The sequence below is a fragment of the Macaca mulatta genome, chromosome 10, assembly GCF_049350105.2.
Source record: "Macaca mulatta isolate MMU2019108-1 chromosome 10, T2T-MMU8v2.0, whole genome shotgun sequence".
Lineage (NCBI taxonomy): Eukaryota > Metazoa > Chordata > Mammalia > Primates > Cercopithecidae > Macaca > Macaca mulatta.
This window is the reverse complement of record NC_133415.1, coordinates 72056167-72071112: the sequence shown is the minus strand read 5'-3', so window position 1 is coordinate 72071112 and position 14946 is coordinate 72056167.

Sequence of the window (14946 nt, the reverse complement as noted above, 5' to 3'; positions counted from 1 at the left end):
CCTGCCTGTTCATCTCCCTATACCCTCATCCTTCCGTTTGCTTCTCAGAAGCCCAGAGATCCTGTCTGATCAGCAGTGTGCTGATTCCAACTCATGCACTTGACATGCCACCTACTTAATGGTCTGATCACCATGAACTGGTCTTATTGCCTGCCAATGCTTGGGACTGTCTCGGTAACCATTGCACTTCTTCCAGATAGGTGCTGGCTTGCAGTGCATCCTCTCCCAGCCTCCAAAGCCAAGCTGACTTATCTGCCCACTAGGCTCCACAGGGCCCCTGTCCAGCCTGTTCTTTAGCCCCAATCTCTGTCTTTTTCCTTCTTGCCTCTGACCTACCACCCAGAATGTCAAAATTAAAATACATTTGTGTCAGCTTTCTGTTGCCCACATAATACAAAACAAACACAACACCTCAATCGCATATTGCAATGCAACCTTCCACAGGTTGTCTAGGCAGCTTTGCAGGTCTTGACTAGGCTTACTCACACGTGTGATGGTTGACTGCCTTCTGCTAGGGCAGGTTTAGTCTGATTGTCTCTCATCCTCCAGCGAGCTAGCCCAAGCACATCTTCATGGCTGTGGTGGAGGCACAAAAATATCACATGAAACAGGAAGAAACACATATGGCCTCTTGAGGCTTTGGCTCAAAACCCGTAAATTGTCACTTCCCCTGCATTCTATTGGCCAAAGCAAGTCACAAGGCCTCCCAGGTGCATGGGGTAGAGAATTAGACTTCTTTACTGAAAAGGGCTGCAAGTCACACAGACAGGGCTGTGGGTACAAAGAGGGATGGCATATTTAGCCATATATACAGTCAAGCAGCCACAACTTTAACCTAGGCTTGGAGAAGCCTACAGATACTCACTCTGCTCCTTTTCAACCTGGACCCTAGACTTAACGCCACTTGAAGTTATCCACAGAGAATCTACTTGCAGAAAAAGCATTAGTGAACTGAAGATTTTACTGAAGGTTTTCTAGAGGAGAGGAGGAGAACTCTCCCTCATACTCAGCATAAACTGTCCAAATATCCATGTGGCAGTTCTCCTCCCATGTAACTAGTTGATTCTGCTGATAAGAGTTGCTTCGCAGGCCCCAACCCTCCAGCCACAGCTGTAGCTTTTCACTGGACTGTGTCTCACCCCCAAGCTCTGACTCCTGAAGCTGGAACTTGCATTTGGAGTTAGTAAACTCCTCATTAGATATAATTTTTATCCTGTCACTTATGAGCTTACTTCCATTCTCATATACTGCACTGCTTGCATCACTGCACAATTTAACCCAGGAAACCTGGCCCTAGTAAAGCAAAAAAAGGTTGTGGAGGTGAAGAGGAAGGATCTTTTCTCCTCTGTGTTTTATTACTGTTCACAGCAACACCCCAAAGGAAACCTTAGATGGTCCATGCTTCTTCCGGGTACAGGAATATGGGGCAAGACTGTGTGCTTTGAGAAAACAGCCCAGCCAACCCTTGGAGTCAGAGAGAACTGCAGAAGGAGGCTTGGCTGGAAGAGGGAGGAAGGATGGGGCTCAGATTAGTGAGAAGCCTCACACGGCTTTTTACTTAGAGCTTCTCTCCCATTTCTTCTCTTCAGGGTTCCTTGGCATGGGCCCAACTCTCAGTGTTCAACCTGGGAAAACTCAGCACATGGGGAAAGTCTAGATAGGGCTAGTTCACGAGCCACTGGTCTGGGCACATCACCCTTAACTCCTAAGCAGTGTTTGACAAGGAGTTCCTTAATCTTCTCTGCATTTTCTGACCATATCACCAAGGGCTCCTCAACAGGATAGGTTTCTTATGTGACTTTCCTACACTAGTGTGTCTTGTTTCCCTTTGACAGTTTCCACATGCATTTGCACGTCAGCTCCTTGCTCTGTGGTCTTGGGGGAGGTACAACAGTGCCATTGATCTTGTTTGTGTTCCTTTCCTTTCTGAAGCACCCTCCTCTGCCAATGGCCCTGGAGGGAAGCCCTGGCTGCTTTCTCACTATCCTTCTTCCACAGAACCAAAAAAGTTTTAACTTCTGGAGTGTCTCAGATCCTGCATTCCTTACTGTCCTAGACAGTTCAGACTATGATGACAAAACAACTAGGTAGTTGATAAACAACAGAAATTGATTTCTTACAGTTCTGGGGCTTGGAATTTCAAGACCAAAGTGCCAGCAGATTCAGTGTCTGGTGAGAGTCCACTCTTTAGTTCACAGGTGGCATCTTCCTGATGTATCCTCACAGGATGAAAGGGGCAAAGAGTCTCTCAGGCTTTTTTCTAAGGGTACTAATCCATTCATGAGGGCTTCACCCTCCTGACCTAACTACCTCCTGCTACCTGAAGACCCCACCTCATAATACCATCACATTGGAGGTTAGCATTTCAACATACGAGTTTTGAAAGCACAGAGACATTCAGGCTATAGCACTTACTGAGGAATCATATTTACTTATTGAACAGCCAAACAGTCAACTACAGAGTTGCTAAATCACTCCATTCCTTCCCCAAATTTGAGATTTTATTGGCCACATAGGTTTACCAGAAATCGAGAGAGGGCAGCTCAAGGAATTTAACTTGTTTGGGCTTTGAACACTTATTTTATCTATCTTAAGTGAAGATATATTTAACACTTATCTTAAAGATATATTAAAACAGAGCAATTGTGATATAGTAGAAATATTTTCAAGTTCACCAATGAGTGGTTTTACCTCCTATAAAAATGCCATGACTGTAGGTACAGCTTGCGTTGGTGGTAGCATTCAATGTGAATGGGAGTCACATGCCATGGTGGCTTCTCAGAGACTGGCTCCATCACTCACCCGAATCAGAAAACTAGGGCTGCAGTTGAGGATACTTCTCTTCCCAGCTGCGGAATGTTAAAGCTTCTCACCTGCTTTTTGTTACCCTCTCCTGCTACATTCAGGAGAAACCCATCTTCCCATAAAGACAAACACCCCAAGAAAGCATAACCAAGCAGAGGTAGTTACATCTATTTCTGATATGGTCCAATGTATACGCATAATATATGTGCAAGAAAGCTCTACTTGGTATTTTTTGGATGTTTGTGGTGGGTTTTCTTGTCATTCTTTAATGCCTCATTTACGGAGACAGAGTCTAGGTAGTAAGTGGACTGAACTTTTTCCTGTAGTTGCAAAGAAACACCCACCATGTCAGTTAAGCAGTTATTAGATCAGTAAAACCACATCTTCCATATATGCAAGTCACATTGGCCTCTGACTCAAGAAAAGTCCAGAAAGGAGCATGGATGTGGCCTAACTATAAACAGGATAGCACAGGTGTCTTAAGTTTATTTTGTGTTGCTATAACAGAGTATGGTAGGGTGGGTGACTTATAAAGAAAATAGGTTTATTTAGCTCATGATTCTGGAAAGTCCAAGAGCATGGCACTGGCATCTGCTCAGTTTCTGAAGAGAACCATATGCTGCATCAAGACATGGCAGAGAAGCAGAAAGACTAGCAGGTGTGTGCAAAGAGGGACCACACATGAGGAAGAAACTTGCTTTACAACAACCTGCTCTTGCAGTAATTAATCCGTTCCCGAGAGAGCAGGGACTCACTCATTCTCACAAGATGGCATTAATCTATTGGTGAAGGATCTGTCCCTGTGACCACAAAATTACCCATTAAGCCTCACCTTCTAATGCTGCTGCACTGGCAATTAAACTTCAACATGAGTGTTGGTGGGAGCAAACCATATCCAAGCAATAGCCGCAGGCAAAATAAATCATGAAAGGACTGGGGGTGGAAAAGGGAGTGAGCACAGAGAGAGAGGAGAGAGAGAGAGAGAGAGAGAGCAAGAGCCAGACCATTTCCTCTGAGATGCAAAGCTGTTGGAAGAGGGATGAAGGAAAGGAGTCAGCTTCTTTTGGGTGAAGTGGGGGGATGTCACACAGTGACAAGCTGCCAGGGGTAGGGAGGTGTCTCTGTTAGACCTTGGTGGCCTACTGCCCAAACTCTATAAGGAGCCTTTGTGGATTTGCCAAGCCTTGGCTGGAGTCCCGTGAATGATCTTTGTAGATCTTTTCCTTGGGGGTTTTTCAGCTGCTGGGCCTCCAACTAGGGCCTGGAGTGCAGGCCAGATCCACCAGTCATTCAGGATAAAGAGAAGAGGTGAGAAACCAGGCCCCTCCTGACTCCTTCCACGGAGCACTGCCCTCAGGTCTTGCAGCAGCTGAAAAGATGTGTGGACTTTGTTGCTCACCAGAAAGTGCCTGGTCTTGCTCACAGCAGCTTGAGAAATACCCGGAGTCCAGAAGATGGTGTCAGTTTCTTTCCTGTCCACTTTGCTGTTCTCTCAGGCTGGGTAAAGCCAGCCTCACATGGGGAGCTAGAGGTCCTCTTGGATAGCCTCACCCCTCCTTTCTACCCTTCCTGCCTCAGGGGCCTCACCGGTGCTGCTCACTGACCTCCCGTTATAGCCTTTGGACTTGGGCAGCCTGTTCCACTTCCTGCCCCATCTTCATCCCCACATTCCTCAGCAAAGATTGAAGGTGAAAGAACATTTATCTTGCAGAATGGCATTCACATCTCAAGCTAAAAGACCACTTCACAACAGGTGGGAGGGTAAGGAGGGACCAGGCTGGTGGACGAGTCCGAGGGGGCCATGTTGTCACAGTGATGGAGTTGGGTGGGAAGAAACAGCTTAATGTCACCAGACACATGACAAGTGGCTTCTTACAGCCTAAATAAATAAAATGAGCCAGGTGTTGGGCTTTGCCATGTGACTGTCATTTGCACAGGAGCCATGCGGTTTACCCAAACCCCTGCTAAGTCACCCTGGTTAGAAAAACAAATTATCGTGTGCGGTCAGAATGCAGTCTTTCATAGGTCATTATCAGAACGGGTCTCTTGTCAATAGCATGTCTGATTGGGAGCAGCTCTCTGAGTCATTTAGCTTTTCTTGTCAGGGGAAGCTTTTTAAATGCTTCCTGCTGTCCTGTCATTTTGTGCTAACCCCAAATGGCTTTGTTAAATTGATGTCACCTTTCCAATTTCTTCCCAGAAGCATTTTCCTTTCTGGTTAACAATGGAAGCATTTATGCAATAATCAGGGGAGAAGAGTAGCCAAACATGAATGCTGTGAAAACCCATACGTGGAATGAATGCACTTATTTATCTGTAGATGTTCACTGGGGAGCAGGTCCCCATCATTCTGGTTGACACAAACAGGAAAGATGAAACTCATTCAGATAGCTAAAGAAAAAAAAAAAAAAGAAATAAAAGTAACCCCAAACCAAGAAAAAACCCCATTGCCTTCAGTCAAAAAGAGGATATTCTACTTCAGACTATTGTGGAATGATCACCAAACAAAAAATTGAAGGAAATGTTGGTGATTGTTGAAATGGGTGAGGGGTACATTGTTTCATTTTACAATCTATGTTTCTTTATCTTTGGAAATTTTCATAAGAAAAAATATTTTAAATTGTGGTAGGGATTGAATCAAAGAATTCATACATGGCATGCAATTCCTGAGCAGAGACAATGTTTCCCCTAAGTTTAATTTGCATTGCTAACAGGACCCACTCCAATAACTTATAGCTGAAAATATGTTGAAAGTAAACCTGGCTTGTTACAGACACTTCTGTGAACAAAGGGGTCTCTGTGATCAACCAAGCTCCAGCATCTTATAACATAGACTAATGTTTTTACAAACACTGGACTCCTGAATTTTAAAACTTAAATAATACATCCCATTAAATGCAGAGATGGAGATTTATGCATAGCTGCTTACTTGAGGACTCCTACTTCATAAAATCCCTAATTAAATAGAAAAGCATTCTCGATCTTTGTTAATCATATCTGGGAGAGGTCTGGAAGTTTAGATCATGATTTCATTAGAGCATTCTCACAGTTCCCTTGGTGGCAACATAATCTAATTTTTGCAAATTTTAATTGCCAATGCAGCATGGGTTTCCATGGATTGGAACTGAGGCTCAGATATCCTGGCTTCTGGAGGTAGTAACACTGTTCCACCTCAGACCCTTCACTTAACTATGCCCAACTCTAACAGGTAGAGAACCAAGAACAATTGAACAAATGTCTACCTACATATTATATGTCAAAATATTAAAAGTTATAAATTAAGCTAACAAACTGCTAAATAAAAATATATTCTAGCATCCTAATCAAGCTGAAAAACTGCTAAATAAAATATGTTCTAGTATTCTACCTTGACAAATACGACTTTGTAGCAACCTGGGAAGCCAGGTTCAAGTTTTGAATTCTCAGCTGCTCTAAATTCTGCACCAAGGAATGTGGTGATTGATGAGAGGTGGTTCCTGAGTCCTGGGCCCCTGCTCATAGCTTACTCCCTTTCTCTTACCACCCCTGACTTTATCTCAAAGCACAAGGGGTCTCCTTACTTATGTATGGTCTCCCCAGGTCACACATTCAACTCAGTCCCTCCCAATCCAACACCAAAGAACTGACCTTAGGAACCAGGGGTGCACACAATGGCTGCATGGCCTGTCTTTTTGAGGAAGGGAGCTCAAGATCACAAGGACAGAGAATGCCAGGTTCTGCATAACTGCGTAATGGAGAGGTTGAAGCATAAGTTCTAGGTAGGCACGTCCCCTTGACTAATTTGCGAGGGGCTTGGATGATCCATGGAAAAGAACTTTATTGCTTCTCTTTTATCACACTCCCTAAATGTTGGAGTGTCCCTGAGGGCTTGGTATTGAGCCCTGTAATCTTTCCTCTTGTACTTTCTCCCTAAGTGATCTCATCTAGTTCCATGGTTTTATATCCCTCATTCATTCATTCATTCATTCATTCAACAAATATACATCTTTCTAGGTACTAGGGTGTGACAGTTAATCCTATGTGTCAACTTGACTGGGCTAAGGGATGTCCAGATAGCTGGTAAAGCATTGTTTCTGGGTGTGCCCGTGAGGGTGTTTCCAGAAGAGATTAGCATTTGAATCAGTAGATTGAGTGAAGATCTGCTCTCACCAATAAGGATGGGCATCATCCAATCTATTGAGGGCCTGAATAGAACACAAAGGCAGAGGAACGATGAATTCTCCTTCCCTCTTCTCGATCTGGTACCTTTGACTTCTCTTGCCCTCAGACATTGGAGTTCCTGGTTGTCAGGCCTTTGGACTCTGGACCTTATACCAGAGGCTCTCCTGGTTCTCAGGCATTCAGATTCAGACAGAATTATACCACCAGTGTTCTGGCATTCCAGCTTGCAAACAGCTGGCACGGAACTTCTCAGCCTCCACAATCATGTAAGCCAGTGCCCATAAGAAATCTCTTTTTAAATTATTTTTATTTTTTAAGAGATGAAGTCTCACTCTGTCTCCCAAGCTGGAGTGCAGTGGTACCATCATAGCTCACTGTAGCCTCAAACTCCTGGACTCAAGTCATCCTCCCCACTCAGCCTCCCAAGTAGCTGGCATGTACCACGACACCCAGCTATTTTTAAAAATTTTTTTTGTAGAGGCACTGTCTTGCTATGTTGCCCAAGCTGATCTTGAACTCCTGAGCTCATAGGGATCCTCCTGCCTCAGCTTCCCAAAGTGCTGAGATTACTAGCAGGTGTGAGCTACTCTACCGCACTATACATCTCCATTTATATATTTCTCTATATATCCTCTTGGTTCTATTTCTCTAGAGAACTGTGACTAATACATGGGATACAGAAGTCCCTGTGTTACAGAGCTTAATTTCTAGTGAGGGAGATGATGAGTAAGATGCGGTAGCTTTAAGCATGATCCTGAATTCTTTGCTACTCCATCCTGTACAAGATATAGTCAATGTCTACTCCCTGAACTTGGGTGGCTCACAGTTCCCAGTGGAAGTGATGCTGTGTGACTTTTAAGGCTAGGTCATCAAAGGCCATGACCTTGGTCACTGGGAACGCTTGCTCTTGGAGGGCTACATAGTCCGATAAGAGATGGGCTACCTTAGTACTTCACGCTGGCATCCTGGTCAACGTTTCCAGCTGAGTCAGGCCTTCAGCCAGGGAAGGGGCATGGGAGAGGGGAAGCCATCTTGGAAGTGGATCCTCCAGGTTCAGCTGTTCCAGCCTCAGCCATTCAAGTTACTCCCAGCTGAAGCCCTAGACATCAGGGAACATGGAGGGTCTGTACTCACTGTACCCTGTCCAATACGAATCTCTCAAATCTGTGAGCAGAATAAAATGATTACTGTTCATGCCACTAAGTTTTGGGGCAGGATATGTAATAACTTCTAATGTATGTCTTCCACCAGGACCTGAGTTCTAGGCATGTATGTTTAGCTGCCTTCTCACAACTCCGTTTGGATCTCTAAGTGGACAATTAAAAATGTCCATTTCCAAAATGAAAATCTTAATTAATACAACTCCTCCCAAACAAAAATCAAAGCAAATAAAGACAACTTGTTCATCTTCCCAATCTTAGTAAAAAATACAACTCCCAGCCTAACTACTTAAGATAGAATCATCCTGGATTCTTTTTCCATCACTTCCCATATCTTGTCCATTGGCAAATCCTGATGTTTTGACATTGAAAACATATCTTTAATCTGTCCATTTCTCCACAGCTCCACTGCCCTCATGTGAACCCTCACTGCAGTTGTCTCTTACCTGAAACAGCCTCCTAACACATTTCTTGGTACTCAAACCTAGCCCACTATAGCAGCCAGGAAGATCTTTCAAAAGCAGAAATCAGGGTTTCCAGGTCGGTGTGGTGCAGTGACTGAAAGCTTCATCACTTTCCACTCCCCTTCCTGGTTCTCTAAATAAATAGTAACAAAGGTTATATATTAAAAGTAAAAAATTGAAAAGACAAACTTGGGATTAAATTTAGAATAAATATGTCCAGGAAAAAGGAATGGAATCACTCACTCACACACACACACACACACACACACACAGACACGCGCGCGCACACACACACACACACACACACACACACAGTGAGGAAGCTGTAAGCTCCAGCCTTGCTATCTTCGGATCTCAATGCAAGCAACAGGTCCTGGAAAGGTCCATGCTCCATGAGATATTTCTTTGGAGGAGCCCCCTGCTTGAAGCCATAGGCTGAGAGTGGGTTCTCAAACTCACAAAAGGAGAAAGGAAAAACCACCCACCCAATCACAGCTGCCTCTTACTATAGGTCCTGGCAATTGCAGATATGGGGAGATGTGAATAGCGCAGACATAGCCTTGAGACAAAGAGCTGAGCCAAGCCATCCCCAGCTCTGCACCACTATCTGAGATGTAATTCTGGATTGTTCTGCAGAAACACAGACAGCAGGAGATATGCACAAAAGGAAGGAGGTGTGTGTTGGAGGAGAATCTCCCTTTTAAAATAAGTCTTTAAACAAAAAGTCTCACAAACATGAAATAATTGAACACTAGAAAGAACAATAAAATAAAAAATCAGCGTGTAAATGTGCTGTTAGAAGAGCTGTATATCAGTTAGTTATTGCTGTGTAACAAATCACCCCTAAACTAAGTTGTCTTTAGTTACTTTTATGAAAGATTATAATGAAGATGTTCAGTATTATTAATATCTGTTTATCAAATAGATATATTTACTTGCACCAGAAAGAGAATAAGAATTTATGAACACAAAATTCAGACATATAAAGACATATCTGATAGACCTGAAAGGTGGGGCAGTGGAAGTTAGATTGCAGAAAATGTCATGGGGTCAAGAGGGGGAAAATCATGATAAATAAGGAAGGTTATTGGTCATAATCAGTAGCTGGGCTGGAAGAGGACAGCAGACGTCTTAGATTTATTCTCAGAGCTCCAACTGGTAGAGTTCTCCTGTACCATAGTAAAGAGAGAGAGGTAGACTAAAATAAGGAAATACGTTTCACTCAGGAACCAAGCAGCTTTCTCTACACACAAGAATGTATACAGGCACACATGCATACCTACATGTGAAGAGAAAGAGAGATCCTTTCAGCCTGAGAGGTGGGCACCAGAGCTCAAGGAGGGGCCTGTGGTTCTGAAAGCATGAGCCAGTGTAAGCCTCTTCAACACAAGGATACCTAGGGCATCTGGGGATGGGAGTTCAGATGGCAGTGGCAGCAACATCAGTGACATCAGAGAGAATAAGTAACAAGGATAGGTTTGCACAAAGATAGTTGTATAAACCAATGAGGGAAGAGAGGTAACTGTAATAGAGCAGAAGTTAGAAAGAACGGAATGTGAGACGAGATAAGACCAACCCCTGCCAATTCTGGTGCCTGCTAGAGAGATACAGAACAGGTGTGAGCTGAATCCTGCTATTTGGCTGTGGTAGCCAATGAGTCCATGGACTTTAGAACAAACTGTTGAAGTAGCGGCCTCTGGGAGCTGCACGCTGGTAAGGCCTAAGAGATATTCAGATAATGCAAGAGTGTTATCTAGAAGGAAACATACAGCTTTCGGAGTACGTCCTTGAAAGTCTAAATTTACAAAATCATCAAGCAGCCCCCACGATGGCCTCCAGTAATCTCCATGTTCTGGTATTCAAACCACTGTGTGATTTCCTGCACACTGAATGAGCTGACCTATGAAACCAATAAAATATTGCACAAATGGTGGTGTGTGACTTAGTGACTAGGTCATAAAAGACATTATAGCTTCTGAGTTGCTCTGTTGGATAACTTGCTCTATGGGAAGCCAGTGGTCATGTTGGGAAGCCACTCAATGCACAAGCCATCCTATAGAGAGATCCAAGGGGTGGGGTATAGAATGGAGGCCTCTGCTAAGAGCCAGCAAGGACCTGAGGTCTCCTAATGTCAGTCCTGAGAGCAAGCCCCCCCCGGAAGTAGATGCTCAGACCCAGGGATCCTTCTGCTGACTGCAGCTTCAGCTAACATCTTGACTTCGACTTCTTGAGAGACCCCAAAGCAGAACCACCCTGTTAAGATACACCCAGATTTCTGAATATTTGTTGTTTTCTAAGCCCTTATATTTTAGGGCAATTTATTATGCAGCAAGAAATAACTATTACAGATTTTGGTACCAGAAATGAGGTCAGACAAAAGGCCCTTTAAAGATTTGCCTTCTCACAGATTCTTTAAAGATTTGCCTTCTCTTTAAGGATTTGCCTTCTCACAGATTCTATAGATGCAGTATTCTTGGGAGTTTAAACGCCGCTGGGGTGGGATGATTTCATTCTGCTTCACGTGGCTACAAGCTAGCCTGAGCTTGCAAACATCACGGTGACAGGAACCCAGGGAAGAAGGAGAAAACAAGCACTTTTCAAGCCTCTGCTTTTGTCAAATTTGCTTCTGCCTCCTTGGCCAAAGGGAATCGCATGGTCAGGCACAGAGTCGCCTGGTAGCGTGATACTTAAGTGCATGGATATAGGCAGATGTGGTCAACTGGGGCCAGGAATACTATGAATGTACCACAACAGTCTACTCAGATCTCCTTAAATAAATGTCAAGTTATAGGAAAATGTTCAAGATACCAAAACCTTTATTCACATTTTTCCTGTTTTTCACAGCTGTTTAATATAATCCAGTTTTCCTTAGTTTTTATGGATGAGTCCTTAAATTTGCACATAACATTTGATGTTAAATCTTGTCCAATCTATCTGGTCAATTTTCATGTGAAAATTCCTTGGAGTTGCCTTCTTTTATCAGTTACCAGGGGCTTCCCCTAAACTTCGATATGCTGTCTAGTAATAAAACCTGACTACTTACAAATACTATTTTTAAAATGCTATTACATTGTTTTAGGACTGCAGATCACTTCTCCCAGCACACACATTCTGTAGTGCTTTTTCTCTCAAGATCAGAAGGGAGATTCAAAAAAGGAAATGCAATATATGAGATGTTTGCTACCAGAAGCATCTCTTCCCCATTGGAAGGTAATGCTGTTTCCTTTCTCTTAATGGTAGCTATTTGCCCTTTGAAGTCCAGCTTCCAATACTGTTTTGTACTGGATGATTTTTTTTTTTTTTTTTTGATGGAGTATCGTTCTGTTGCCAGGCTGAAGTGCAGTGGTACAATCTCGGCTCACAGCAACCTCCGACTCCCTGGTTCAAGCAATTCTCCTGCCTCAGCCTCCTGAGTAACTGGGATTACAGGCACGCGCCACCACGCCCAGCTAATTTTTGTATTTTTAATAGCAATGGGGTTTCACCATGTTGGCCAGGATGGTCTCAATCTCCTGACCTCATGATCCCCCCAACTTGGCCTGCCAAAGGGCTGGGATTACAGGTATGAGCCACTGTGCCCAGCCTGGATGATTCTTTTATGCTATTTATACCTGTTAGGTTAGCATGCTTCTAATGCATGCACTTTCTTTTTATTTTTCTTTTTTTTTCTAGGATGTTCTCAATCCTGTCTCAGTTACTTTAAAGAAAATTGGAATATAAATGTTAAAAAACATATTGAAACAACATTCGATGGTGTTTCCAAGCAGTTACCAAGTGGTTTCATTACATTCATTACATTGATATGTATTGCAAGAGGAATCCCTTATTACAGAAAGCATCCAGGAAAAAAAAAAATATGTGTTAGTTATGGGCCTTAAATGCCTACGCTGGATCCTCATGGGAAAACATGCCCTACTTAGTACAGGAGTCTCTCTTTTTTGAAGGCTTTCTGAGCTTAGAAGGCATAGGATTTGGTCTCAATATTTTTTATATGGAGTATAAGAAACCGTTAGTACTTAAAACATTGATGCTGGTGGATTTGACCTTGTCGTTTCAAGAATTTTCAAGCAACCTGAAATTTCAGGGTAGTTGGTAGTTTTTACTTTTGTTGAGACAGGACATTTAATCTGAGTGTGCTGTGAAGCTGGCTTTTGGGTCGGAGTCACTTAATCCAGTGTGGCTACTCTGTCATTCTCATATTATCCCATCATCCTTCACCTAGGAACTCTTATGAAGTGATAGTAGTAGTCAGGCCATTTGTCCACAGTGATTGTACCATCCCCAGTTTTCTCCCATCCTCATCTTAATAATTCTTGATATTCATTCAGGTTCCTCCTTCCACTTCCACTTCCCCATTACAGCTCAAGTGGGCATTGCTTGGATTAGGTCCAAGCATTTGGTTTAGAAGTGAGCCGGTGACTTAAAATAATGCAATCAAGACAGCCTTAAAAGACCTATGCATCAGTTAGATAGTTGCTATGCAACAAACTACTCAAAAACTCAGTTGCTTTAAACAATAAGCATTTGTTACAACTCATGACTCTGTAAGTCAGCTGTGTGATTCTTCTGATCTCAGTTGGGCTTACTTAGATGTCTGTGGTCAGCTGCAGATCAGGAAGTAGCTCTGCTCTCCCAGGCTGGGCTCTCATGTGTTTTGAGGTTGACTGTCTACAGGTTGGCCTGGGTTAGACCGAGTTGAGGTGGTTTATCTCTGCTCCATGTAGTCTCTCATTCCACATCAGGGTAGCTAGGGCTTGTGCTTATGATGAAGGAAAAACTCTAAGACAGAGTGAAAATGTGCAATTCTCTTGAGGCCTAAGCTCAGAACTAGTATGTTGTCATTTCCATCATATTCTATTGGCCAAAGCAAGTTATGAGGGCATCCCAGATTCAAGAAGTGGAAAAATAGACCCTGTTTCATGGTAAGAGGAATCACAAGTTCACATGGCAAAGGACATGGTATCAGGGAGTGTTGGAACCATTTTTGCAATTAGTCTATCAGAGTCAGAGTGAAATGCGTAGATCAAGACTAACTCTGTCTCACTTCTGGATATGAACAATGAAGTGGATGGAATTCCTCAGAACTGCTGACTGCCTTCTTGATACCAAGAGGGAAGATAGCCTGAAAACAAGGCAAATGTGCAGGGAAGGACAGAACAAAATAATCACAGAAGAAAAATGCCACAACCCTCATGACAGCTGGATCAAGCCCTGGACGTTACAGATGCTTAATCTAGTAAATTCTGGTATTATTTATGCCTGTGTGTTTGGAGTTTTCTCCTTGGAACATAGAGACATCTAAATAATATTGCAACTCAAAAGACTACAAATTGAATATGGTGTATATTGCTCAGGTGATGGCTGCACAAAAATCTCACAGGTCACTGTTAAAGAACTTACTCAGGCCGGGCGCGGTGGCTCAAGCCTGTAATCCCAGCACTTTGGGAGGCCGAGACGGGCGGATCACGAGGTCAGGAGATCGAGACCATCCTGGCTAACACAATGAAACCCCGTCTCTACTAAAAATACAAAAAAATTAGCCGGGCGAGGTGGCGGGCGCCTGTAGTCCCAGCTAATCGGGAGGCTGAGGCAGGAGAATGGCGTAAACCCGGGAGGCGGAGCTTGCAGTGAGCCGAGATAGCGCCACTGCACTCCAGCCTGGGCGACAGAGGGAGACTCCGTCTCAAAAAAAAAAAAAAAAAAGAACTTACTCATGTAACCAAACACCACTTGTTCCCCAAAAACCTATGGAAATAAAAAATAAAAAAGAAGAAAAACACATAGCATAAAATTTTAAAAAATAAAAAACAGAAATAAATAAGACTGCAATTCAACAAAACAATAGCTTTGCTTCTCCCTTAAAATGGCTCCTCCTCCAAGAAATTTGGCTGCCGGAATGTCAATGAAAGTGAAGAGAATGAACGATATGTAGGAGGCAGTTCTTTTTAAGAAAGTCAGAGTTTCACATAAATTACAGAGTGAAATACCTTATTCAACAGAAGTTCATATCTGTGACTTTAGTCCTATACTTATGGAATATTCAAGAGTCTGAAAGCGTCACTTACAATTTTCAGTTATAATTTACTGTCTGTTATGGGAAAAATTACATGTTTCAGTAGACAGTTCCTCAAACTTTTCTTTTTTTAACTTATGTCTTCTAAAATGCTATCTCAGTTTGTTTTCTCTCTATTCCCACCAGTTAAGGTTTTCGCTGACCTCTGTGTTCTAAGACTTTTATTACAAATACTACTGGTTTTTGTTGAATACGCTTTCTTAAACTGTAGAGTTCACAGTTCTTCAAGGTTCCAAGAAAACTCTCTGGGGGGCATGGAGCTTACACCCTCCCCATCCAGTCT